The sequence below is a fragment of the Chiloscyllium plagiosum genome, unplaced genomic scaffold (genome assembly GCF_037043375.1).
Source record: "Chiloscyllium plagiosum isolate Xiang-an unplaced genomic scaffold, Cpla_swu_hap1 HiC_scaffold_9, whole genome shotgun sequence".
Taxonomy (NCBI): domain Eukaryota; kingdom Metazoa; phylum Chordata; class Chondrichthyes; order Orectolobiformes; family Hemiscylliidae; genus Chiloscyllium; species Chiloscyllium plagiosum.
Window position 1 is genome coordinate 16,933,333 of NW_028270147.1, and position 24,388 is coordinate 16,957,720.

General features: G+C 42.6%; 1 long non-coding RNA gene across 1 annotated transcript; it reads right to left on the bottom strand.

The window, feature by feature from the left end:
* Positions 1-326: 326 nt before the first annotated feature.
* On the bottom strand, positions 327-18,435 carry LOC148149091 (uncharacterized). The gene is made up of 3 exons (XR_015758014.1): positions 18,344-18,435; positions 18,100-18,161; positions 327-1,184 (listed from the first exon to the last, which is right to left on the bottom strand). It is a non-coding gene; the product is annotated as an uncharacterized LOC148149091 (long non-coding RNA).
* Positions 18,436-24,388: the final 5,953 nt, after the last annotated feature.

Sequence of the window (24,388 nt, forward strand, 5' to 3'; positions counted from 1 at the left end):
CATAGCAAGCGTATCATGATCCAGGAATAGTCTCACAATAGTGAAATGTTATTTCTCCAATTGAAATTGCTGTGCTTAGGTATTTCTGAGCTTGTGTGGGATATCTGTCATTGGTGAAAATAGCCTCCAATCAGAGAGAGTAAATATGTAATTTGTGCGGTTCCTTTTATCAGTTCATTATTAATTGCATTTGCAAGAACTTCTGTAGCCTCTAATGCTATTGCTTGATAAGCAGAGTGTTTTCTAAATGGAAATGGAAAAACAAAGCTATGACAGTTAACACAAGTAACATCTGTGTACCATCACGTAAGCTTACACTAATTTTCTGAAGATTGTTCCATTCATTACAGCTTATTGTTACTCTCTTCCTGGCATAGTCTTTATTTCCATGCATTTAGGAAATGAAGCAAAGAGTGGGGAAATGAGAGTCTAATCAATACCACTTTTCATTTCGCCTCTAATGGGCTCCCTGTCCTTTTCTTTCCTTATGCACGGATTGAGAAAAGGTACTGACGCTACAGTCATAAAATGTAATTCTCCTGCAGAAACACAGACAATAACGCTTTCTGTACTGAGGCTTATTGCATATTTTAATGGCATTTGGCTAAATTGAGTATGGATTTAACATCAAAGGCTTCATGAATTTTTCAAATAAGAAATTAAAGTCAATATTTCAAGTGAAAGATATTTCAATTTAGTTGCATACATAACAATAAAGACTTCTACAAGGCAAAACTACCAGGGTATGTAGCAGCATTAGTTTGTTCTTGATGTTATTAGTTAATAAGAAAATCAAACATGAGGTTGTGATATGGCAGTGATACTGAATAAATTAGACTAACAGATAAGGTTCCTATGCACTTTATTTCTCAGATTCCAGTGCCTTGCACACTTGCCAGTGGCAGGCTGAATGTTTCCACTTTGCCTCCAGCTGATTAACATAAAGCTTTTGAGTTCCCACAGCATAAAATCTACTTATACTTTATCCTTAAGAAATGGTAAGCTTGCTCTGTGTCACGAAGACCTGTGTACCTTTTTCAGAAATGACTTGAGTGGATTTTGTTCACATGCGCTATCAAAGGTGTTGGATAATTGAGAGTTGATGGAATCCTTGTGGCAGGTGATTTACTCTTCCATGCTGCTTCCTTTAAGCTAGATGAAATGTTGCTCTACTGCAGTGACCTCTGTAAAGAAACAGAATCAGTGATAGTTTACATTCTTTAAAAGGTAATTGGTGCCTGACTGTACTAAGCCCCTCTTTTGGGGAACACATCAGATACTTTAATAAAGTGCCACTAAGAGCAAATACATTTTACCACCTTATAGTAATCATTATCAGAGCCTGGCATCACTGCACAACTTGATAAATGCATAGATTTCACACTAAGCTTTGCTGATGGTTAATGGGACAATTCATTTACACTGAGTTGCATATCTAACTGACAATGGACCATTGTCAATATCAATAAAAAGGACTAGACTATACATGAGCAGAGAAAGTGAGGACTGCAGATGCTGAAGATCAGAGTTGAGAGGGTGTTACTGGAAAAGTACAGCAGGTCAGGTAGCATCTGAGGAGCAGGAGAGTCGATGTTTCGGGCAAGAGCCCCTCATCGGGAATCTGTTAGAGCAGGACCACACTCTGAGTTCAGGGATAGCTAAGTGCTTTCCTGCGCTATAGTGAACTGGAAGTGGACACGGTGAGGGTAATGGAACATTAGGATTCCTCTGATACCAACAATATATTTCTTTCATAAAAGATAAAAGCAAGAGAGGAATGTTAAAGAAGGGTGAATTAACATTTTTAGAAGTTTCAGCTTTTAAATCTCACCTCTTTGAAATCTCCAACAACTACATACACCAATTAGATTTTACCGTGTGGACTGTTCCTGTCCTTGGCCAGAGAGGCTTTTTTTTAAGAGACAAAAACAAGTGCAGATGCTGGAATCCAAGGTCGACAGGCAGGAGGCTGGAGAACACAGCAAGCCAGGCAGCATCAGTAGGTGGAGAAGTCACCATTTCAGGCATAGCCCTTTTTTTGGCAAAGTATTAACAATTAGCATGTTGTTAAAAAGATTCTTAAATAAGCAGATTTAACTTTCTGTGGTGAGCGAAATAGGTGATTACTGTGCAAAACTATCAGCTCCATTACTGCTGAACTGTTTTTGGGATTTTCCCTTTGAATAATATGCAAGGACAGGATTAAAAAGCAAGTTTCAACTCTACTGGAGTGTGCTAGTGAGACTGAATATTCTCATGGGTTTCATTCTGGGTTCAGGATTTAGCACAGTATGAAGGTTATAATGGAATAACTACTGGACTCACCTTTATGTTGCAGGTCAAGACCTTCTCCCACTCTGAGTGCAGCAAATAAATTTAAATGGAAATAGGACAATAAAAGATTCCTTATAACCCTGAATATTGAAAAACCACAGTCAAAAAACAGCAGAACTGTAGGATCTCAACTAATCTGCAAAATCAGAGATTATGAAACCATGAACAATGACGTGGTGGCTCAGTAGTTAGCAATGCTGACGGTGCCAGGGACTTAGGTTCAATTCCAGCCTCAGGCAATTGACTGTGTGGAGTTTGCATGTTCTTCCTGTGTCTGTGTGGGTTTCCTCTCACAGTCCAAAGATGTGTAGGTTAGGTGGATTGGCTGTGATAAATTGCCTATGGTGTCTAGGGATGGTTTGATTAAGCCGTGGGAAATGCAGGGTTTCTGGGATCGGTGTGCTTTGGAAGGCCAAATGCCCTGCTTCAACACTGTGGGAATTCTAGGATGCTACCTGAAGCTTTTCTGCCTCACAACACCAGGAACCCGAGTTGGATTCCAGCTTCAGGCAACTGTCTGTGTGATGTTTGCACATTCTCCCTGTGTCTGCATGGGTTTCCTTTGGATGCTCCAGTTTCCTCCCACAATCCAAAGATGTGCAGGTTAGGTGAATTGGCCATGCTAAATTGCCCATAGTATTCAGGGTTGTGTAGGTTAGGTGCATTAGTCAGGGGAAACATAAAGTAATAGCTAAGGGGCATGAGGCTGGGTGGGTTACTGTTAAGAGGGTCAGTGTAGACTTGTTGGGCCTAGGGATTCTATGATTCTGTAGGGATTCTATGAATGTCAACTCTCCTAATAACCTCCACTGCAATGATCACAATGTTCAACTATCTAGAAAGGGTCCAGAAAAGATTTACAAGCATGTTGCCAGGGTCCGGAGGGTTTGAGCTTAGCTAGAGGCTGAATAGGCTGGGACTGTTTTCCCTGGAGTGTCAGAGGCTGAGGGATGACCATACAGAGGTTTATAAAATCGTGAGGGTAAATAGACAAGGTATTTTCCCTGGCGTGCAGGTAGCTAAACTAGAGGGCGTAAGTTTAGGGTGAGAGGGAAAAGATTTAAAAGGGTCCTAAGGAGCAACATTTTCACACAGAGGGTGGCGCATGTATGGATTGAACTGCCAGAGGAAGTGGTGGAGGCTGGTACAATTACAGCATTTAAAAGACAACTGGATGGCTATATGAATAGGAAGGGTTTAGAGGGATATGGGCCAAGTACTGGCAAATGGGACTAGATTAATTTAGGATATCCAGTCAGCATGGACAAGTTGGACTGAAGTGTCTGTTTCCATGCTGCACATCTCCATGACTCTATGACTCAATCTGGTCTTCATGAACAATTCAGGGTCTAATTGTTTTTTAACCTTTATCATTTTAGGACTCATTCTTATCTCTAATCTAATGTTATGTGTGTTCCATTCGTATTTCTTCTTCCACGTAGTAATTAATAAAGATTCTTTTTGTTAATTCAAGACAGCCTGGTAAAATTGCCTCCTTTTAAAACTTAAGTTCATTTGGGTCTGGGAAATGTCAGGGAATGATCCTTTTTTAAATTAACCTTGTTGCAACCAACCGAGAGAGTGAACAAAGGGGAGCCATGTTCATCCTTTGCCATCCCATGGTATCGCGTCTGGAACTGTAATGAACTGGGGAAACTTGCCAGGTTTGTCTGGTGTTTAATTGACAAGTGTTTAATTTCACTTCAGTTTAAGCAGTGGCACAGAAAATTAAACAGCGTCACAGAAAAATATTACAAACTTCTGTTTAAAATTATTCATGTATGCGACGCAGGTCATATTGATTAAGCCAGCATTTATTGTCTATTGTCTGCCCTGGAGAAAGTGGTGATGAGTCACCTTCTTACAGCATGACAGGCTGAGAGGGAGGTAAGTTACACCATCAGTGCTGTCACAAGGTTCCATTTGCAGTATTGAGGATTAGAAAAACAAGCTTTAGAGTTTGGATCATTGGAACAGTAGGTGGGATCTGTAGAAGCTGGCTATTTTGCATGGGTCTAATACCCTTGCTGGGAGGTTATTCTCGTGCTGTTTGGGAGACTTTAAACTAATTTGGCTGGGAATGGGACACAGAGTAGATAGAAAATTGGGAGCAAGGTCCATTCAGATATACTGGGAATTCTGGGATAATCCAGCAAGCAGAGAAGACATGGACATGATAAGACATAATGGAGGTCCGTAAGGCTGCAAGGATCTTGACTGGTAAAGCAGCTGAATGTAGAGCGTGGATCAGCACGTGGGATTATGATATTGTTGCAATCACTGAGAGATGAGAGAGAAGGACAGGACTGGCAGCTCAACATTCAGGGCATAGAAATTTCAAGCATTTTGGAGTTGGAATTAAGAGAGGTGGAACATTGCATTGATAAAGGAAGCCATCACTTCAGTAATGAGGATGTCCTAAACGGCTCTCCAAATGACATTCTCTGAGTAGAGCTTGCAAGTGAAAAAGAGGCAATTATTTTACTATGTTTATACTACAGGCTTCTGAACACTCAGATATGTAGGCAAATCACTGAAAGGTGTGAGAGCAAAAGGGTAATAGTTGTAGGGGACTCTAACTTTGCTGACTTTAATTGGATCACCATAACATGAAAGGTTTAGACAGGGTGGAATTTTGAAAGTAGGTCCAGGAGAGCTTTTTGTGCCAGTATGTAAATAGTCCTGCTAGACTTGGAGCAGACCTACCCAGACATAATCTGAGAGAATGAAGCTGGTCAGGTGATGGAAGTTTCAGTGAGTCAACATTTCAGGGAGAGTGGCCATAACTCTGTAAGTTTCAAAGTCATTCTGAAAAGTGGTAAGGATAGAGCAGAAGTCATGTGTCGAAATTGGGGTGAGGCCAATTTCAATATCATTAGACATGATTGGGCAAACATAGATTGGGAGCAACTACTTGTATGTGAGTCTACCTTGGGAAGTTGGAAACTTTTAATGGTGTAGTTAGAATTCAGTGCAGGCATGTCCCTCTAAGAGTGAAGGGCAAGGGCAGTACATCATGGATGTCTAAGGATAACAAGAATTTTGTGAAGAAAAGGAAAGAAGCATATGTTAGCTACAGTGCATCAAAAATGGGGGACGCTGTTCAAAAGTATAGAGAGTGTTGGGAGTGCTTAAGAAAGAAGTTAGGAGGACAAAGAGGGGCCATGAAATATCTTTGACAGATGGGAACAAGGAAAACCCCAAGGCATTTTTGTAAGTCAATTCAGAGTAAGAAGTTAAATAGGGAACATATTCGAGACCAAAGGGACAACCTATACATGGAGTCAATGGACATGGGTAGGTCTTATATGAATATTTCTCATCTGTATTCACAAAGGAGAAAGACATTATAGCTGGGGAGTTCAGTTGGGATGGTGAAATTCTCGAACATGTTGACATTAATAAGGATGCATTAGCGGGTATAAAGGTTCATCAATCCCTCGGGCCTGATGTTTCCCAAGCTGCTATGGGAGGCAAGGGAGGAGATTGCTGAGGCCCACACGGAGATGTTTCATACTTGGCTGGCAAGCGGTGAAGTGCCAGATGACTGGAGATCAGCTAATGTGGTTCCTTTTTTTTTTCTTTATTTCCACCACCAGGAAGAAATGAAACACCTGAGCGGCCAGTGACAAGCAATGCCCTTCTCATCAAAGGGCAACACTGTGTGATCAAAAAAGTAAAGGGGAAGGCAGGGATTTAAATCAAAATGGAGTTGGAGGGGGAAATAATGCACTCCACTCCCTGTGGTGCCCACCTCTCCCTGACCAGCTCAAAGGAGTTGGTAGACACCGCATGCTCCTTCTCCAGATACACCTGAGGTCAGACATAGCCACGGAAGAGGGGCAGGCAGTCGGCCATAACGACCCCCTCCACAACCCGCTGCCTGGACCTGTTTATGGCCAGTTTGGCCAGGCCCAGGAGCAGACCCACGAGGAGGTCCTCTGACCGACCCTCCCCCCTCCCCGCGCCCAAAGATCAGGAGCGTGGGACTACAGAGGAGAAGGTTCTCTAGAAAACTAAAAAGGGAGCACAAGCGCCCACACCCAATATATACATGGTCCACGGACTCCACAGCGCCACAGAACAAGCAGTTGGGCTGGGAGTCCATGAACCACCACAATCAGTGGTTGCAGGGGACCGCTGCATGGAGCACCCTCCACCCGAGATCCCTGACAGAAAGGGGGAGGACTCCCGCGTAGAGAGCCCTCCACTGAGGATCCCCACTACCCAGTGGCAAATGGGCACACCAAGGCGTGTCTGGGCGATGGATGAGGGAAAAGAGAAGGATGGTGTGCAGCAGCAGTCGATACAGGGTCTGCCGTTTTACCTCCATGAGGGGGACAAAACTAAAATTCCGGAGGCGGCTCAGGTTGTGGGGCACAGGTGCTAATGTGGTTCCTTTGTTCAAGAAGGGCAGCAAGGATAGGCCAGGTAATTACAGTGCAATTAGTCTGACATCAGTGATTGCAAAAAGTTCTGAGGGAAACAATTAATCAACATTTGGAAAGGCAGGGATTGATTAGGGATAGTCAGCACAAATTTGTTAGATGGAGATACAATCTGATTAATTTTACAGAGATTTTTTGAAAAGGCGACTAAATATATTGAAGAAAGTAGTGCAGTTGATGAAGTTTACGTGGACTTCAGTAAGGCCTTTGTCATTAGACCATAGGACACTGGTCCACAAGCTAACAGCCCATGGAATTCTAGGCAACTTGGCAAACTGGATCCAAAGTTGGCTTGTTAATAGACAAAAGGTGATGATGAAGGGTTTTTTTTAGGATTGGAAGCCTGTGACCGGCCATGTACCACAGGGATCAATGCTGGTACACTTGCTGGTTGTTATAACTTGGATGTGAATGTAGAAGCTGAAAATGTGTTGCTGGAAAAGCGCAGCAGGTCAGGCAGCATCCAGGGAACAGGAGAATCGACGTTTCGGGCATAAGCCCTTCTTCAGGAATCCTGAAGAAGGGCTTATGCCCGAAACGTCGATTCTCCTGTTCCCTGGATGCTGCCTGACCTGCTGCGCTTCTCCAGCAACACATTTTCAGCTCTGATCTCCAGCATCCGCAGACCTCACTTTCTCCTGTGAATGTAGAAGGTATAATTAATAAGTTTGCAGATGTTACAAAAATTGGTGGTGTTGTTGATAGTGAGGAGGATTGTCTCAGACCACAGGCTGATATTGATCAGTTAGTAAAGTGGGCAGAGCAATGGCAGAAGGAATTTAATCCTGATAAGTGCGAGGTGATACATTTTTGGAGAGCTAAGAAGGGAAGGGCATGCATAATGAATGGTAGTCCTCAGGCAGTACTGAGGAACAAAGGGACCTTGGTGTACAAGTCCTTAGATTCCTGAAGGCATCAGCACAGGTAGACAGGGTGGTAAAGTAGGCACATAGGATGCTTGCCTGCTTTAACCAAAGTGTAGAATATAGGAGCAAGAATGTCTTGTTTCAATTTTATAGACCATTGGTTACTTCACAGATGGAATACTGTGGTCGCTACATTATCAGAAAGATGTGATTACACTGGAGAGGGTGAAGAGGAGATTCACCAGGATGTTGCCAGGGATGGAAAGTCTCAGTTGATGAGGAAAAACTGGATAGACTGGGTTTGGTTTACTTGAAGCAGAGGAGGCTTTGGGAAGGGGGCTGGGGTGGGCTGGGGTGGGTGGGGGATCTGATTGGGCTGGACAAAATTACGAGAGACAGGGTAGATTGTGAGAATCTTTTTCCCAAGGCTGATGCGTGTAAGACCAGAGGGCATGAGTTTAAAGAGTGGGGGAAGTGGTTTACAGGGGATCTGAGGTACTTTGTTCACCTAGAGGGTGGTAGAAATAAGTAATGTGTCATCCAAGAAGGTGGTGGAGGTAGGTACTCTCGTAACATTTAAAAAGCACCTAAATGATCACTTAAGGTGACAGAGCATAGTCGGCTATGAACCAAGTGCAGGAAAATGGGATTAGTGCAGTTTGGTGTTTGTTGGTCGGCATTGACATGGTTGGCTGAAGGGTCTGTTTCTGTGCTGTATGACACTACCACACTACATCTTTGCCACATTTACTATTATTTTAGAACTGGTCATTGTCGTCTTTGCTGAGTTACATTTTCACCATCCAAAGGCGACTGAGGGACACACTAATTTTTGAAGGTCGCACTCACCTTCAGACTAAGCAGCAGAAAGCTGTTTGCTACTGTCTAAAGGTGAAAGGAATAACTTAGGAGTTACAATTGAGGATATGCAGACTTGCAAATTTACAGTACCTTTCAAAACCACAGGATGTCCCAAAGTGCTTTACAGCCAATGTACATTTGAAGGGAATGTACAGCAAGCTCCCACACGTGATAATATTCAGAAATGTTATTTTTCTTTAGTGATGTTGGTTGAAGAATAAAGGCACCAAGGAGACATCCCCTACTCCTCTTCAATCACGCTGTGGGCCATTTTACACTCACTTGAGAATGCCGACAGGACTTCATTTTAACTTTTCATCTGAAAAACTGAATTGGAGCATCACCTTAGTCTTTGCACTCAATTCCTTCTTTCAAGTGAAGTGGGACTTGACTCACAACCTTCTGACTCAAATGTGAGGGCACTATCAATGAGTCATGACTGTCACTTAGAGAATAATTGGTGAGTAAAGAAGGCTATCAATGGCTACAGACAAACAAGTAATGATGTTCAGCAACTTTAATGGATTAAACATCTTGCATTGTCTTCACATTATGTTGACCAATTGACTCTTGCAGCTGTTATGTGAAATATTTCACGACAATATTTGAAGTTCTTGACAAAATCTGAGTTCATTCACAATGTATTTGAATAAAGTGTTTTACCTGTGCATCAAAATGTAAAGTGTGAGTTTGTCTCAAATTGGTACAAGTCTGCTGGCCAAAGACCACTCCATACCTCAGCCGATAAACAGTTGAATAGTCTCGAGTAGGACGTAGAGAGGATTGCAGCTTGAGAGGTTCCATCTTTCAAGTTTTTTTATTCTTTCATGGGCTGTGAGCATCAATGAAAAGGACAGCATTTGTAGTCCATCCCTAATTGCCCTTGAGCTGTGTGGCCTATAGGCTGTTTTAAAAGCAGTTGCATTGTTGTGTATCTGGGAACACATGAGACCAGTTAAAGATGGCAGGCTTCCTGCCCTAATGGATGTGATTAAATGAGCTGGATTTTTCACAACAATCAATGTTAGCTTCATTGACAAGTGTTAGACTCCAGACTTATCAACTGATTTCAAATTCCACAGGCTACTATGACAAGATTTGAACCCCTGCCTCCCCCATCGTTAGGCAAAAATGGGTACTGCAGATGCTGGAGATTAGAGTCAAGATTAGAGTAGTGCTGGAAAAGTACAGCAGGTCAGGCAGCATCTGAGGAACAGGAAAATCAACTCATTGTTAGTCTGGGACTCTGGTTAACTAACCAAATAACAATACCACTATGTTAGCGAGTTTTGAGAAGATTTGTACCTGACGTTAAGCTTCTGAATGTCCAGAGGCTCACTGAAGATGTTACCTAGTATGGTGACAAAATGTCTGAAAATGAACCTTCCAGCTCAGCGAGCAAACCTACGTCCAATACCACTTTGCTCCGACTTGTATACTGTTCCGTAATCTTTTGCACAACTACTGTGTTCCTCCACATGACAGCTGCACACAATGTAACCTGCTGCACATAAAAATATCCAACTCTTCATAAAGTGTGAATCCAACACCGTCACTTGGGATTAATGGCAAGATATCACTCCAGAGGTTTCAGCACAAACCCTCGGTTGACTCTCCTGTACCTTACTGTGGGAGTACTACACCGTCAGATGTGCGTACTTTGGCTAAGTAGGTATAGTCATCTATATGTGAAAGATTCCACAGCACTATTCAACGAAGAATCGGGAAGTCTCCCAGCCAATGCTTATTCCTAAAGTGCCACTGCTGAAAAACAGACAATTTCTCATTTATTTTAAGCGTCTTTGTGGAATTCTGTTGTACAGGATGTGACAACTGTGCTCGCCTACACTCCAAATATCAATGACTGAAGAGTGCTATGTGAGATCTGAAAATCCTGAAAGGCGCTATATAAGTGCAACAAACACTTGAATTTCCATAGCACCTTAAGGAGACTTTTTCAGACCCTCAACCTTCAGTGCTTCTTATGGCTCAGACAAACGTTGCTACAGAACAGGAATTTTAAAATATAAGACTGGAACTCCAAATAGCATTTATCTTTCATTCTGAAACCGCCCAGACATGGCAAGAGAAAGTCTTCCAGCTTTGAGTCACATCGAGGCAGATTCAGTGCACTCGGGTTTTGCACGTGAGCTGCTTCATTCCAGGTCACCTGTAACACCTGTCTCAGCAGCAGGGCACCTCGAAGGGATGGGCCTAGAGGCACTTCAGTCCCAGGACTCTACACGGCTCATCCTTCATCCACGCTATTAGTAATGTACCGGCACCATTGCAGTTACACCTGAACACTCTATTGCTGCCAAACACCTGGTTGGCATTGCAGTGTCCAGATGAAAAATAAGCATAATCTGCCTTTCCTGGGACACGGCAAACGAGGAGGGGGCTGGGTGGCTGGTGAAAGATTATATGTGTTTATGCAGAGTAGGGATATTAAGCTACAAATGAGAGGTTCTGCATAGCAAATTAGAATAATTGTAGTTTCATTTATATTTCAAGGCCATTGCCAAGTTAATTATCTGTATTAAATGTAAGCGCAGATAACAAAATAAATATGTTTTTTTTTATGTGATGTTCAAGCTTTTGTGTTAAGGGTGATGAATGCTGATAGCCTAGCAAATTAGCGTTTCTCAAATCGATGAGAAAGCCAGGGGAAAATGAGAGGCAGCCGTTTCCCCCCAGTAACTCTGACCTCTCTCACTTCAAGACCCTCAAAGGCACCTTTGTTAACCCCATAAACTGTGCTCCCATCCACTGCAATGGGGAATATTTCACTCAGCTGTCTTAAACCACGAAACAAGCATTCACCTCAGGTGTGTGCTCAAAACCCATGATGCAAACCTATGGAGCTTGGCAGCAAGTAGAAAGTGGGCAAACCTGTATCTTGCAGGAAGACATCAGAGCCTTTGCATTTGCATGAAGAGTCAAGATTAGAGTGGTGCTGGAAAAGCACAGTAGGTCAGGCAGTATCCAAGGAACAGGAAAATCAACGTTTCGGGCAAAAGCCCTTTGTCAGGAATGATCCCCTGATGGGCTTTTGCCCAAAGCATCAATTTTCCTGCTCCTCGGATGCTGCCTAACCTGTTGTGCTTTTTCAGCACCACACTAATCTTGACTCTAGTCTCCAGCATCTGCAGTACCCACTTTTGTCCATTTGCATGAAGAATCAGATCCATAAATCCTGATACCAAACATAGGATCCAAGGTGACAAAACTGCAAGTTGACTCAGTGGATTATCATTTACTATGGTTCCTAATTAGAGTCATAGAGATGCACAGCACAGAAACAGAACCTTTGGTCCAATTGGTTCATGCTGACCAAATAGCTTAAATAAATCTAGTCCCATTTGCCAGCATTTGGCCCATATCCCTCTAAAACAAAATTAGACCCTGAATTGTTCATGAAGACCAGATAGAGTCATGGAGATGTACAGCATGGAAATAGACACTTCAGTCCAACTTGTCCATGCCAACCAGATATCCGAAATTAATCTAGTCCCATTTGCCAGCATTTGGACCATATCATTCTAAATCCTTTATTTTCAGATATCTACCTAGATGCTTTTTAAATGCTGTAATTGTACCAGCCTCCACCACTTCCTTATTCCATACATGCACCACCCTCTGTGTGAAAAAGTTGCCCCTTAGGTCCCTTTTAAATCTTTCCCCTCTCACCTTAAACCTCTAGTTTGGGCTCCCCTAACCTGGGGAAAAGGTCTTGGGTACTCACCCTATCCGTGCCCCTCATGATTTTCTAAACCTCTATAGGATCACCCCACAGCCTCTAACGTTCCAGGGAAAATAGCCCCAGCCTATTCAGCCTGTCCCTGTAGTTCAAACTTTCCAACCCTGGCAACATCCTACAAAGAACAAAGAACAACGAAAATTTACAGCCCAGGAACAGGCCCTCCAAGTTGAGCCAATCCAAATGTACTGTCTAAACCTATCGGTCAATTCCTAAGCATTTGTATCCCTCTGCTCCCCACGTACTGTGCATCTGTCCAGATGCATCTTAAATGAATCTACCGTGCCTGCCTCTACCACCTCTGCTGGCAACGCATTCCAAACGCCCATCACCCTCTGTGTGAAGCATGTGCCGCATGTATCCCCCTTAACCTTTCTACCTCTCACCTTGAAAGCATGACCTCTCATTATGAAATCCTTCATCTTGGGATAAAGCTTGTCTCTATCCACCCTGTCTATACCCTTCATGATTTTGTAAACCTTAATCAGGTCCCCCCTCAATCTCCTTTTTCCTAATGAAAATAATCCTAACCTACTCAACCTCTCTTCATAGCTAGCATCTTCCATACCAGGCAACATCCTCGTAAACCTTCTCTGCACCCTCTCCAAAGCATCCACATCCTTTTGGTAATGTGGCGACCAGAACCGTACACAATATTCTAAATGCGGCCAAACCAATGTCCTGTACAATTTTAACATGACTTGCCAGCTCTTATACTCAATACCCCGTCTGATGAAGGCAAGCATACTATATCCAAAAGAGAAAATGCTGGAAAATCTCAACAGGTCTGGCAGCATCTGTAAGGAGAGAAAAGAGCTGACATTTCAAGTCTAACTGACCCTTTGTCAAAGCTGCTTTGACAAAGGGTCAGTTAGACTCGAAACGTCAGCTCTTATCTCTCCTTACAGATGCTGCCAGACGTGCTGAGATTTTCCAGCATTTTCTCTTTTGGTTTCAGATTCCAGCATCAGATTTCAGATTCAAGCAGTAATTTGCTTTTAGCAAGCATAATATATGCCTTCTTGACCACTGTATCCACCTGTGCAGCAACCTTCAGGGTACAATGGACCTGCCCTCCCAGGTCTCTTTTCCCAAGGCTCTTCTGTTCATTGTATAATTCGCTCTAGAATTAGTCTTGCCTGAGTGCATCACCTCACATTTGTCTGGATCAAAATCCACCTGCCACTTTCCGCCCAACTCTCCAATCTATCTATATCTTCCTGTATTCTTTGACAGTCCCTTATGCTTTCTGCTACTCCACCAATCTTCGTGTCATCTGCAAACTTGCTGATCATACAAACAATGCCCTCTTCCAGATCCTCATAAATGTTTGCTGAATTCTTCCAAATTTCACAACATCTTTCATTGTATAGAGACAGAGTGTATTATCCAAAACAGCAATTGTACTTCCCATATAAGAAAATGAGAAGTGTGACTTATTCCTTATATTATACAGGTCAAAAAGTTCACCAAGATGATATGACTGGGATCATTTTATTGCAAGTTACTTTATTTGCTTTCTGGGGTGATTATCATAATACCCAGTATTAACCATAGCTCGATGGTGACATGATTGCCCAGATCGAGAAGGTTTCGAATTTAGAGTCCAGGGACTTGAGAACATAATCTGAGTTACCCAGTGAGGCAGCACTGAGAGAGTTCTGCATTGTCAGAAGTGTCACTTTACAGGGGAGACTCCAGCTGCCCACTTACATCCTCTTAAATGTGAAAAATCCAACAATATTCTTTCACACAAAAGCAGGAGAGTCCTGCCCAGTTTACTGGCCAATATTAACTCCTCAATAAACATGATAATACACATTCATTTATCGCTATCTCATTGATGTTTATGGAGGTTTGCTATGTGTGAATTGATCATAATCAGGAAGAGCTTATTTGATCCATTGAACCTACTGAATCAGTTCATGACTGATCAGCTTGTAGCTTTAACTTCATAAGCAGCATGGTGGCTCCGACGTTAGCACTGTTGCCTCCCAGTGTCAGGGACCTGGGTTTGATTCCAGGTGACTGTCTGTCTGGAGTTTACACATTCTCCCTGTGTCTGCGTGGGTTTTCATCGGGTGCTCTACTCCCACCCTCCACTCCCCCCGCCCCTCCAGTCCAAAGATGTGCAGGTTAGGGTGGATTGGCCATGTTCAATTGCCCCATAGTGTCCAGGAATTAGATTAGATTAGATTACTTACAGTGTGGAAACAGGCCCTTCGGCCCAACAAGTCCACACCGACCCGCCGAAGCGCAACCCACCCATACCCCTACATTTACCCCTTTAACCTAAGGCTACGGGCAATTTAGCATGGCCAATTCACCTGACCTGCACATCTTTGGACTGTGGGAGGAAACCGGAGCACCCGGAGGAAACCCACGCAGACACGGGGAGAATGTGCAAACTCCACACAGTCAGTCGCCTGAGTCGGGAATTGAACCCGGGTCTCTGGCGCTGTGAGGCAGCAGTGCTAACCACTGTGCCACCGTGCCGCCCACCAACTCCAGACAGACAGTCACCTGGAATCAAACCCAGGTCCCTGACACTGGGAGGCAACAGTGCTAACGTCGGAGCCACCATGCTGCTTATGAAGTTAAAGGGTTACAGTAATAAAATAGGGGTGTGGCTTTTCTGAGGGTCAGCATGGATTCGATGGGCCTAATGGCCTGTTCCATACTGTTGAGATCCTAAGGATTCTTGCCTTTACCTTGTAACTATTGATCCCTTATAGTTCAAATGTCTGTCCAACTCAGCCTTGGAAATATCCGATGACCTGGCATCTGCCACCCACTTGGGAAAGCACTCCTAAAAAAAGTGACCCTCTCAAAGAAGAAATTTCTCTTCATTTGCACATTAAATAGGAGAACCGTTATTTGTAAATAGTGACCCCAGTTCATGATTCTTTCACAAGAGGAAAAATGCATCCAGCAGCTACTATGTCAAGCCCATGCAGAATCTTGTACGTTTCAATAACATCACCTCACTTTCTTTGAAATGCCAATAGGTACAATATACAATGTTCAACTCATAAAATAATCCCTTCATTCCAGCAACCAGCCTAATGAGCCTTCTCTGAACTGTTTCAAATGCAAAGATATCACTCCTTGAGCAAGGTGAACTGTACATGATATGTTAGGTGAGTCACCAATATCCTGCATAATTGTAGCAAAACTTTCCTACTTTTACATGATACCTCACTTGCAATAAAGAGTAACATTCATTTGGTTCCTAATCACTTGGTGTACCTGTTTGCCAACCTTTTGTGGTTCTGTCCATTGCACTCTGCACTCAGTTTCAATAATATTCTACTTTTCCACCTACCTCGCCAACATGGACAATCTTAGATTAGCACACACTATACTCCACATGCCAAATTTTTGTCCGCTCACTTAACCTATCTATATGAAAAGCAAACTCTTTGCATCCTCTTCACAGCTTGCTTTCCTACAATCTTTGTATCATCAGCAAAGTTGGTTACCGCTTATTTGGTGACTCCATCCAGTTAGCTTCTTTGCCAATACATGAGGCCTCAACACTGACCCCAGTGGCACTTCACCATTTGCGATTGTAATTTGCAGTTTACCAACCTGAACATGACCCATTAATCCCATCTTTCTGCTCTCTGTTAGTTGGCCAATCCTCTATCCTCTTGAATCTATCAAACCCAACACACTGAACTCTTAACTTTATAAAAGTTAAATACTGCAGATGTTAGAAACCTGAAATAACGACAGAAAGTACTGGGAAAACTCAACAGATTTGATAGCATCTGTGGAGAGAAAGCTGAGGTAATGTTTCGAGTCCAGTATAAATTTTGTTTAGAACCAAGTTCCAAAGAAGTCATACTGGACTCAAAGTATTAACTCTCCATAGATGCTGCCAGGCCTGCTGAGTTTTTCCAGCACTTTCTGTTTTCATTTGGGCTCTTATATTTAATGTGAACCTTATTGAATGTCTAATGGATATCTAAATACACCATATCCACTGTTTCCTCTTTATTGAGCTTGCTTATAAAATTGAAAGAATCTAATAAATTTATCAAATACAATCTCCCTTTCATCCTGCTACTATCTCCTTATTAATGAATTCTAGTAACTTCACAGAATCACTGAATTGTTATGGTGCAGAAGGAGTCCACTCAGCCCTTCATATCTGTGTCTCTGAACAAGATTTATGACTAAGCGCCTTTCTCTTGTGTTTTCCCTATATCCCTCAACATTGTTTCTGTTCAAATTACCATCCTAAGGCCCCTGAATACCTTGATTGAATCTGCCTTTACTACCCTTCTAGGCAATGTCTCGACTTAACCACTCGCTACATGAGGATGTTTTGTTTTCTCAAATTGTATTTGTTTCTTTTGCAGATCACTTTAAATCTGCGCCTGTTCGCTCCTCATCCTTTTAAGAGTGGGAGCAATTTCTCCCTATCTGATTTCTCAAGACCCCTAAACATTTTGAAAATTTCTTGTCACATTTCCTCTTAGCCTTCTCCTGTCCAAGGAAAACAGTGCTAAAATTCTCCAGTTTGGATAATTCTCTCATATTTGAAGCTTCTCAACCCTGGAACCATTCTGATGAACCTCTTCTGCACTCTCTCCAACTTGTTCACATCCTCCCTGAACGGAAATGGCCAGCTAGATGAACTAGTGTTTTATGCTGATTCAGTATATCCTCCTTGCTCTTGTACTCTGTCCCCCTATTAGTGAAGCCCAGGATACTATATGTCTTATTAACTGCTCTCTCCAACTGTCCCACATTCTTTAAAGGACTACACCAATTTCTCAACTGGCTGTCACATTTTAAGAGCAGCTGCACTTCAAAGAGTACTTAATTGCCTGTTGGCACTTTGTGCTATAGACATTCAAGTCTTTTTCACTTTATTATTAGTCTTAAAATGTATTAGACTATGAGGAGAAACCTCTTTCTTGACTCCTAGGTGCCAAGTGGTCTATCATTACGTCTCTTGCCTTGATCAACACAATGGGGGGGTTGGATACCTTGAGATGATTTGCTGTGCTAATGTGTTATATACATGGAGGTTGTTATTGATGATTCCTTGCACATTTTCCCTTGTGTCTGTACAGTGACAATGGCTCTCTTTTTCTAACCTGTTTCATTTTTGAGAAAACTTTCTTCATAACATCAACTTACGCAGTCAGAGAAAATACAGCTACGTTCGAGTACAACTTTGTTGCATTAAGGTGCTTGTATGTAATATGCCTGCAGCTTCAGCAGGTCTCAGATTAAGCCTGTTTGACTGGAACTGAAGCATGGAACTGCTGTTAGAAATCAATTGTCTGTGAAATTTTTATTCCAAAGCCATCGTGTGACAAGCAGTAAATAAATATTAGCTCTAGTAAAATAGCACAGCCAGTCACAATAAATGCATTGCAAAGTTAAAAGTGCAGAGATAGGAAATGAATGCTTTTTCTTTTTTTTAGAAAGAAAAAGCATTATTAAGGAAAAGGCTGAGCATATTAATCGGGCAGACAGTATGAGGTGGACTGCAAAATGCCTCCATCTACAGAGCAAAAGTCTACACTACAAGGGACTTACCAGCTATGGAGCGGATGGCCGTGCATAAAGTGTTGCATGATTTCAGATGGGCATTGAAAGCAGGACAATTTAGGAAATTGTGCTATGTGTGGGATGCAGCTGAAAATAAGATGACAGAGTTAATGGAGCCCCTTTAACAACCACTTCATTACAACAGAGCCGAAAGATAATCCAGTTAGAGAGAGCCAACAATGGGAGAGCTGTTTAAAAAATTAAAATGCTATTTCATATAAAGCCTCTTTTTTGCTCTCTGCCAGCACGTCTACTTAACTGTGACTCCATGTGCGTGGATCATCAATCAGCTATTCGCATCCAATATACAAACTGCTGTCTCTGTAACAAAAAGAACATTAAAAATTAAATATAACGCTGAATCTCTCTTGGTTCAGCTTTGTTCTATGTTGAACTAAAATGTACGTTCCCAACCGATGGTTAAATACTGTTAGCATGTACACCTTGCCTCATTTCATGTTGGCAATGAGCACGCAAAATGGAAAATCCTAAACATGCCTCACCTTGAAACATTTCTGCTCGAGAAATTTATAATTGTGCTATTCCTTAAATGCATTTCCACTTTTGCACTTAACTATGCTTTTTAACAAGCCAGTTTCACACACCCACTCCTAATCCCCTCACACACAAATGTTCAGGAGAAAGTCTGAACCCATTATTTCCAACAGAAGCCTTTAACTTTTCTGATGTAAATCAAAGAGACTTCAGAACAAGAGGATGCCAGCTAGCCTGTTGTGTCAGTGTGTGTGCCAAAGGTAATACAGAGCTATCAGCACTAATCCAATATGCCTGCTGTTCCTCGGTGTTATTAATATCTTTTTTTTAATATGGAGTTTATGAAAATTCATCATCACCTCGAGCATGCCAGCTCAGCCTTCAGCTGACTAAAGAAAAGAGCATGTGAGGACCAGCATCTCAAACCTCAGCCTAAGGTCATGGTAAGCAATGATCCCAGTGCCTTTATATCTTTCAGACATTTGGATGATCTACAATGAGCACCCCAAAGCACTGGAAAGGTCCAGCCAAGATCCTTCAGATTTGGTAACAAGAAAGGTGGTCCATCAATAGTACCAACCCTCAAGCCATCTCGCACAGCATGGAGGTGTTAATCCCTGAAAACAACCTGGTCCAGACAGGACAAATTGTTAATTTGTCTGACACCAGAAGTAGCCACTGTACTTGGATTTGAGTTGCACCATTAGACTCCCAGGAAGAACTGCTTTAGGCATGTCCTGAAGAAGTCAAGCATACCTTCTGGTGCATGGGAAACCCTGGCTTGTGACTGACAAAAATGGACAAGAATCATTCAAGGAAGGCCCCAAACACATTGAGATTCCACTGGGAAAGTGCAGGGGTGAATCCAAAGCATTATGGGGAGCACACAAACCTCTAAACAATCCAACAGCTCAACTCTTTAAGGGTCACCTCTCCTGCATGTGGCAGAGTCTGCAGATCAATCACTGGATTAGTGGTGCTGGAAGAGCACAGCAGTTCAGGCAACATCCAAGGAGCTTCAAAATCGACGTTTCGGGCAAAAGCCCTTCATCAGGAATAAAGGCAGAGAGCCTGAAGCGTGGAGAGATAAGCTAGAGGAGGGTGGGGGTGGGGAGAAAGTAGGGTAGAGTACAATAGGTGAGTGGGGGAGGAGATGAAGGTGATAGGTCAGGGAGGAGAGGGTGGAGTGGATAGGTGGAAAAGGAGATAAAAACAATGACTGCAGATGCTGGAAACCAGATTCTGGATCAGTGGTGCTGGAAGAGCACAGCAATTCAGGCAGCATCCGATGAGCAGCAAAATCGACGTTTCGGGCAAAAGCCCTTCATCAGGAATAAAGGCAGAGAGCCTGAAGCGTGGAGATATAAGCTAGAGGAGGGTGGGGGTGGGGAGAAAGTGGCATAGTGTACAATAGGTGAGTGGGGGAGGAAATGAAGGTGATAGGTCAGGGAGGAGAGGGTGGAGTGGATAGGTGGAAAAGGAGCTAGGCAGGTCGGACAAGTCCGGACAGGTCAAGGGGACAGTGTGGGCTGGAAGTTTGAAACTAGGATGAGGTGAGGGAAGGGGAAATGAGGAAGCTGTTGAAGTCCACATTGATGCCCTGGGGTTGAAGTGTTCCGAGGCGGAAGATGAGGCGTTCTTCCTCCAGGCGTCTGGTGGTGAGGCAGCGGCGGTGAAGGAGGCTCAGGACCCCCTTGGCAGAGTGGGAGGGGGAGTTGAAATGTTGGGCCACGGGGCGGTTTGGTTGATTGGTGCGGGTGTCTCGGAGATGTTCCCTAAAGCGCTCTGCTAGGAGGCGCCCAATCTCCCCGATGTAGAGGAGACCGCAACGGGAGCAACGGATACAATAAATGGTATTAGTGGATGTGCAGGTAAAACTTTGATGGATGTGGAAGGCCCTTTTTCTCAGACTTCTCTGGTTCTATTCTAATGCCCTTGTTCCACAGAACCTTCTGAATAAAATGAGTCCACTGTTACCTTAATCCTCAAATATTTCCTGCTCACTAGGTCTCCTGTGTTGTAAGTCTTTCACATTTGAATGTCCCCATGCAATATAAGCTTCTCCTCAGGTTTTTGTTTGACTTTTCCATTCATACCTTGCCTTTTGTGACAATATATGCTACACTTTAGAGAACTGCTGGTGCAGGAGCGACATCATAGACCATGGCACATGGTGTCAAACCCAGTGAAATTTAAATTCAATTAAATTCACCTTTGAAAAATCTGGAATTGAAAGGTTACTCACAGCAACGGTGAGCATGAAGCAATTGTGGATTGTTGTAAAACCCATTGGGTTCACTAATGCTTTCAGGGAAGGAAATCTGCTATCCTTACCTGATCTGACCTTCATTTAACTCCAAACCCACAATAGTGTCATTATTAGATTCTTAATTAGCAAACCCGATGGGTTTTTTCCAAAAATTGGCAACAGGATCATCGTTAGACTCTTAATGTCAGATTTATTTCCTTTGTTCAATTCAAATACCAACCATCTGCCATAGCAGGATTTAAACCCAGATTCCCCCAAACATTACCTGGGTCTCTGGATTAACAGCTTAGTGATAATACTATTAGGCCATCGCCTCCCCATTGTGAGGCTGAAGGTGAGCTGGACACATGAGCAGAAGCAAAGGTGTTTAAGCGCAGAGAGAGACACATACACACACACACACAGATAAACACACACCCCACTCCCTCCTTTCCAGTCATCACACAGTTCCAAATTAGGGCAGTTCAGTGGCTCAGTGGTTAGTACTACTGCCTCACAGCTCCAGGGACCCAGGTTCAATGCCACCCTCAGACCACTGTCTGTGTAGAGTTTGCATGTTCTCCCCGTGTCTGCGTGAGTTTCCTCCAGGTGCTCCGATTTCCTCCCACAGTACAAAGGTGTGCAGGTTTGGTGGATTAGCAATGCTAAATTGTCCATAGTGTCCAAAGATATGCAGGCCAAGTGGATTGGCTATGCTGATTTGTCCATTATGTCCAGGGATATGCAGGCTAGCCATGGGGAATGAAGGGGTGGGGGACTGGGGCTAGAAGAGATGTGCCTTGAAGCGTCAGTGCTGACTTAATGGGCTGAATGGCCTACTTCCGTTCTATACAGATTCTATGATTTTACTTCTCCCTGTCCAAAGACCGCTGTGCACATGAGCCAGGAGAAACCAGAAGGAAAGGTAACTCACTTCCAAATCAGACATTTGTCTGAATTGCACCATGGCCTACTCAGAGTATGCATGAGGAGAAGTGGAAGTAAAAGTGTTGTTTGTTAGACCCAACACATAAACTCATTCCCAGTTCTCTCCACTTATGCATTGATGAGGTTTTGGAGACCAGCCTATCTTTCTCTAGTTCTACTTTCAGATGAAAATGTTAAAAAAAAAACTCCTCTGCTGAGCAACTTTTAAACTGGTAATTTTTATTAAAAACATATTTTATAAGTAATAAATGTACTGCCTTGTTGATTTTATTTGCTTATCAAGTTCATCTGGTGCTAATCTTAGAGCATTTAAATGTAGGCAGCTCAGTGACTTAGCACTGAGTGTAACTTTGACCAGAGACAGTGGCAGAGGGGGGAGACAGTGGCAGAGTGGTAATGTCACTGCATGAGGAACTCAAAGCCTGAGGTCAGTGTTGTGGGTGGCACGGTGGCACAGTGGTTAGCACTGCTGCCTCACAGCGCCAGAGATCCGGGTTCAATTCCCACCTCAGACGATTGACTGTGTGGAGTTTGCACGTTCTCCCCGTGTCTGCGTGGGTTTCCTCCGGGTGCTCCGGTTTCCTCCCACCATCCAAAGATGTGCAGGGTCAGGTGAATTGGCCATACTAAATTGCCTGTAGTGTTAGGTAAGGGGTAGATGTAAGGGTATGGGTGGGTTTCGCTTCGGCGGGTCGGTGTGGACTTGTTGGGCCGAAGGGCCTGTTTCCACACTGTAATCTAATCTAAATCTAATCTAATCTAATCTAAATCTAAATCAGAGTGCTGGCAACCAGGTGAGTAAGGGAGATAAAAGAGAAAGGAGGCGGTCCTTTGGTTTTTCAAGCATTTTCACCATATAGGACATGTTTCTATTGCAGGGGAAGGAACTAGATGCTTGGTGAGTGTTTGATAAGTCCTGGTAAGGTTAAAAACCACATTTAAAAATAATTGAATAAATAATTAAGCAGTTAAATAAAATCCATTGAGAATGACAGGACAGTTGATGTCTCACAGCTGCAGCATGTGGGAAATCCTGGTTGATAGTGTGACCCAGCACAAACATGTCTGCAATAAACGTTTGTAGCTTGAAAAACTTTTATGAGCTGGAAGCTGAGCTGCAGACACTGATACATCAGGGAGGGGGCAAGTTAGCTGGATATTTTGTACAAAATTGGAACTACTTCAGGTCTTCCAAGTTGATCAATGAGCAGGTTCAGGGGGTGTAGCAGCAGCTGAGGCAGGTAAGGGGAGTCAAAGGGCAGGGGTGCAGGAGTGTCAGCATCTGCAATTGTCCAACAGGGCTAAGGTTCTTTCAGCTTGTTTGATTGAACATGAGGGCTGCAGAATGGATGAACAAAATGTAGAGGTTACTGTCATCTGGTACAGAAGGTATATAATTTAGTCGTGGAAAGGGTCATTTGACTAAGAGGATGGACATTATACTTTGCAGGAAAGAACAAAAGTTCAGAAAGATGTGATGCTTTATAAAAAATATAATCAGGCAGAGTCAACATGGTTTTGTGAAAGGAATTCACATGTAACCAATTTATTGGAATGTTTGGGAAAAGTGAAAGGTTATTGTGAGGGAAGGTCTGTGATAAGATGACAGACAGGACAGATGAAATGAGAAAAAGATAGTGATGCAAGACAAAGGGAGAAGGGAAATGAATAAATAAAGTCTGGAGATGGAGAAGACATGAATGATGTCAGAGACAAAACTTAGATGTCTATTGACCTCAGCTAATGATAATACGTCAGATCTTAAAGTGAAATCTGGTTTGATAGTTCATATGTTTAATATTTGCAGCTTGTTATTATGGTGGCTATTAACAAAACATATTTACCTGAGCCTGCCAATGCTTATTAACAACAGAGCCTAAATTTATTTTACAAAATAAAACAAACTTTTGAAAGATCCAAATAAATAAATTTTGACCTGTTTCTCAAAACATCTTCATTATAAATACTGAGCCCCAATGAAGCATTATTCCTGAATTAACTCCTCAACTTCTTTGATAACTGACTTTTTCCAGTTTTAATGACCTAGAGGCTTATTCATAGTTCTAATGGACTGATGCTCTTTTCAGTTCTGACAGCTTAAGAACTTCCACAAAAACAGTGTCAGTTTGAAGACTTCAGAAACTAAAATTCCTCTGCTGGAGAGTATCTATTTCCCTGAACTGAAACCTGGTCCTGAGCTGAATTCAAAATGGCAGTGGCCACTGGCCTGTTTTCTCAATCTGTCATAAATGTTCAGTTTATAAGTAATTACAAATAATAGGCACTTGACTGAAGTCATATACCTTCTTGGAAATGATGTCTTTAGTTCATTACGTCAATGACTTCTGATCTTGTTAAAAAATGCCCTTCACAGAACTGGAACCTCACATCTATTGTACCTTTACTTTAAAACCTAATTTTCTATCAGGTCGGCTCAGTAGTTAGCACTGCTACCTCACAGGTTCGATTCCACCCTCGGGCGACTGTCTATTTGGAGTTTGCACATTCTCTCCGTGTCTGCGGGGGTTTCCTCCGAGTACTCCTCCCACAGTCCAAAGATGTCTTCTACAAGTTCCAAGTTGTAATTATACCATTTTTCTCTCCATCTATAACTAACCTCATGTGTGAAAACTGATGCAAAGTCGTGTGTTTTATATATCCAAGGCAAATGTGGAATAGTAAATAACCTTTTTTTTAAATTCACCAAAAATTACTGCAGGAATTATTTAGATTAGGACATTCTGCTGGTCATAAAGAACATTAACTTCACACATTAAAACACACTCATTGCTCTGGTAAGGCTGTATAATATATTATTATCATTTAGGAATATTTGAACTCCTACAGTTTGGAAACA